This window comes from Mustela nigripes, chromosome 17 (genome assembly GCF_022355385.1).
Source record: "Mustela nigripes isolate SB6536 chromosome 17, MUSNIG.SB6536, whole genome shotgun sequence".
NCBI lineage: Eukaryota > Metazoa > Chordata > Mammalia > Carnivora > Mustelidae > Mustela > Mustela nigripes.
The window spans coordinates 12552102-12556539 of NC_081573.1; the positions used below are offsets into that span (position 1 = coordinate 12552102).

Consider the following 4438-nt stretch of genomic DNA (forward strand, 5'->3'; position numbering starts at 1 on the left):
ATGATCCCAGCGTCCTGGGATCGAGTCCCACATCGGGCTCCTTGCTCAGCAGGGAGCCTGCTTCTCCCTCTGCCTCTAGCCTGCCACTCTGTCTGCCTGTGCTTGCGCTCTGTATCTCTCTCTCTCTAACAAATAAATAAAAAATCTTTAAAAAAAAAAATAATAATAATGTTGTGAAATCTACCCAGAGTCCCAGGGGGCACATTTGGTTGAACTTCAACTTCAGTGAGGTCAAGATCTCAGGGTCATGAGAGCAATCCTGCATCTGTCAGCTTAGAGCCTGCTTGGGACTATCTATCTCCCTCTCCCTCTGCCTTTCCCCGCCATTATCTCTGTCTCTCTGTAAAATAAATAAATGTTTAAAATACTGTTTTGGGGACGCCTGGGTGGCTCAGTTGGTTAAGCAGCTGCCTTCGGCTCAGGTCATGATCCCAGCGTCCTGGGATCGAGTCCCACATCGGGCTCCTTGCTCAGCAGGGAGCCTGCTTCTCCCTCTGCCTCTGCCTGCCATTCTGTCTGCCTGTGCTCGCTCTCTCCCCCTCTCTCTCTCTGATAAATAAATAAAAAATCTTTAAAAAAAAAAAATAAATAAAAAAATAAAATAAATAAAATAAAATAAAATACTGTTTTGAAGGGCACCAGGGCACCAGGGTGGCTGTTGAGCACCTGACTCTTGGTTTCACCTCAGGTCATGAACTACCAGTTTTGAGATAAAGCTGGCACCGGACTCCACGCGCACTGCTGAGTCTGCTTTGGATTCATTTTCCCTCTTCCTCAGCCCCTCTCTGCTTGCTCTCTCTCTGAAATAAATAAATAAATAAATCTTTAAAAATAGTAATAAAATATTGCTGTGAAATTTAAATATCTAAATGGAAAAACAATGAAACTTGATCCCTATCCTTTAATACACATGGAAATGAAGTTGAAATTGACTAAATACTTAAACATACGACCTTTAACCCTAAAACTCCTAGAAAAAAAAAAAAAAGCCCCCTTAACCTTATTCCTCCCAGTGATTTTTTTTTTTAAGATTTTATTTATTAATTTGACAGAGAGAAATCACAAGTAGACGGAGAGGCAGCCAGAGAGAGAGAGAGATAGGGAAGCAGGCTCCCGCTGAGCAGAGAGCCCGATGCGGGACTCGATCCCAGGACCCTGAGATCGTGACCTGAGCCGAAGGCAGCTGCCTAACCCACTGAGCCACCTAGGCGCCCCTCCCAGTGATTTTTTGAATAGGACATCTAAAACATACTCAACAAAAGCAAAAAACTACAAGTACCACCATACCAAATTGAAAAGTTGTGTCACAGCCAGTGACACCCACAAAAATGAAAAGGATTTACAAGTGGCTAACACATGCTCACAATCACGAATCTTCAGGTAAATGAAAACCAAAACCATGGGAGCCTAGGGGGCTCAGACAGTTAACTGTCTGCTTTTGGCTCAGGTCATGATCTCGGGGTCCTGGGATCAAATCCGATGTAGGGCTCCCTGCTCACTGGAGAGTACTACCTCTCCCTCTATCCCTCCTCCCCGCTCATGCTCTTGCTCTCTCAAGTAAGTATCTTAAAAAGCCAAACCAAAATACCACAAAACCACAAGATATCACCTTGTACCTATTAACATGGCTATTACCAAAAAGACAAGTAACGTGCTGGTGAGGACGTGCAGAAGAAAATGACATTGGAATACTACTGCTGCTGGGAAGGTCAAGAGGGAAGTCATTATGGAAAATATGAGGGAGGGGCGCCTAGATGGCTCAATGGGTTAAGCCTCTGCCTTCAGCTCAGGTCATGATCTCATGGTCCTGGGATGGAGCCCCGCATTGGGCTCCTTGCTCAGCGGGGAGCCTACTTCTCCCTCTCCCTCCGTATGCTTACTTGAAATCTCTGTCAAATAAATAAATAAAATCTTAAAAAAAAAAAAAAAAGAAAATATTAGGGAGACCCACCAAAATCTGAAAATATAATTGCACTACAGTCTACCACTGCCATTTCTAGGTATGTATTCCAAAGAAACAGAATCAGTATCTCCACAACCAATCCGAGCATGAATATCCACTGCAGTACTATTCACAAAGACAACATATGGACATATCAGTAGATGTGTATGAGCGTTTAAAGCGACAAAGAAGGGATGCCCTGGCTAGCTTAGCTGGTAGGGCATCCAACTCTTGATCTCAGGATGGTGAGTTCAAACTCTAGACTGGGTATGGAGTCTATGTAAGAAAACAAAATAAAAAAAAAATAAATTGTATTTAAATGAAAAAATAAAGAGACAAAGAACAATTAGGACACACGCGTACATGGGCAGGAATATTCAGCCATAAAAAAGGCAACATTGGCCTTTCCACAGACAAACCTGGAAAACATTATGCAGGGCTAAATCAGCCCCGCAGCAACATACAAACCTTGTATGGTACCACTTATATGAGCATTCCTTAAAAGAGAAAGAAATCAAACTCACTGATACAGAAAATAGAAAGCCAGAAGCTAAGGATTGAGGGAAGTGGGGCAATGCCAGTCAGGGATACACACATCCACTGACAAGATGAGTAAGTACAACAGGTTGATTATAAATGTTAGTATTGTATTCTATACTTGAAATTGGCTAACAGGGTAGATACTAAGTTTCTGAACCACCACCAACAAAAAAAGTAATTATGTCAAGTGACTGTGTGTTTTAATTTCACTTTGTTAATAATCCTATAAAGTAGGGGTGCCTGGGTACTGCACTAGTTCTAGCACCCCACTCATGGTTGTGGCTCAACTTGTGATGTCTGGGTTGTGATACTGAAGCCCCGCCGCAGGCTCCACTCTCAGGAATGTCAGCTTGGGATTTTCTCTTCCTTTCCCCTCCACTCTACTTGTGCACATGTGCACATAAACTCTTGTGCTCACTCTCTCTCAAATACATAAATAAAAAAGAAATTAGGGTGCCTGGGTGGCTCAGTTTTTGAGCATCTGCCTTTGGCTCAGGACATGATCGCAGAGTCCTGGGATGAAGCCCTGCACTGGGCCCCTTCCTTCTCCCTATCTCACTCGCCCTGCTTGTATTCCCTCTCCTACTTTTTCTCAAAATTAATAAATAAAATCTTAAAAAAAAGAAAAAGAAAGAAAGAAATCTTACAGTAATCTGTTTAAAAATTTTTTTTAAAGATTTTATTTATTTATTTGACAGACAGAGATCACAAGTAGGCAGAGAGGCAGGCAGAGAGAGAGGAGGAAACAGGTTCCCTGCTGAGCAGAGAGCCCAATGCGGAGCTCCATCCTGGGACCCTGGGATCATGACCTGAGCCAAAGGCAGAGGCTTTAACCCACTGGCTGTCGCTCTCGGCCCGCAAGAACGACTCGGAGACTCAGGTAGCGGCGAACCTTCTTCTTTAATCGCTTTTTTCTTTCTCTCCCTTTACCCTCGGCGCATGTGTTTTTATACAGGCAGTGTTACCCAATCACAATGCAGTGCTCATGCACCTCCCGCGAGAGTGGACCTAAATGAACAGCCAATCATATTCAGTCCCTTACGGCTCTTAGAGTAGGCCTCCAGTACCCGCTCCCGACAACTGGCCACCCAGGCGTCCCTTTTTTTTTTTTTTTTTAATTACACTAATCTCAATGTATATCAATTTATCATGTAATCAAATTTCAATAATATAATCTTATTGGTCAATCATACCTCAACAAAGCTCATGGGATAGGGGCAGGTGGAAGAAGAGATGTAAACACTACTAAAAAAACCAAACAGGACAGGGGCACCTGGGTGGCTCAGGGGGTTAAAGCCTCTGCCTTCAGCTCAGGTCATCATCCCAGGGTCCTGGGATCGAGCCCCACATTGGGCTCTCTCTGTGGGGACCCTGCTTCCTCCTCTCTCTCTGCCTGCCTGTCTGCCTACTTGTGATCTCTGTCAAATAAATAAATCAATCTTCAAGAAAAAACCAAGAACAATACAGGGCAGTCTTGAGAAGTAACCCATGGTTCACATAAGCAGTAAACATGTACATGCCTCCAATTTCAGGCACAGGCAGGCACAGGGAAATGTCACTTAAGGGAGGGGTCAAAACCTAGGCCATCGATGAGTCATGGACCTAGATACGGGGTCCCAGCCAAGGAAAGGGCAAGCAAGGTGCATTCCATCAGCCTCAATGCAGGACCACTGACCTGCGATCTTAGCCGATCAGGGCTCAGCACAGCGGGTACTGGGGCTGCGGGCAGACAGAAGGGCACATCAACAACTCAGGGCCAGCAACAAAAGCAACTGCCCAGAAAGCTGGGGAAGCACGCAGTGAACACAGTCCACACCAGAGAAGCACAAACCCTCCCCTGGAGAATGGATAAGGGGAGTCCGCAGGATACAGAGTCCAGAGCAGGTCAAGGGGACCCTGAGGGCCTTATCCAGTGACGATACAAGTGCAAAGTTCTCCAGCATCACATGGTGGTAC

At 44.7% G+C, this 4438-nt stretch overlaps 1 protein-coding gene across 1 annotated transcript in view; it reads right to left on the reverse strand.

The window, feature by feature from the left end:
* Positions 1-4438, reverse strand: part of LOC132005136 (zinc finger protein 585A-like) — a 13580-nt gene that overhangs the window by 6059 nt on the left and 3083 nt on the right. The window lies entirely within an intron of this gene.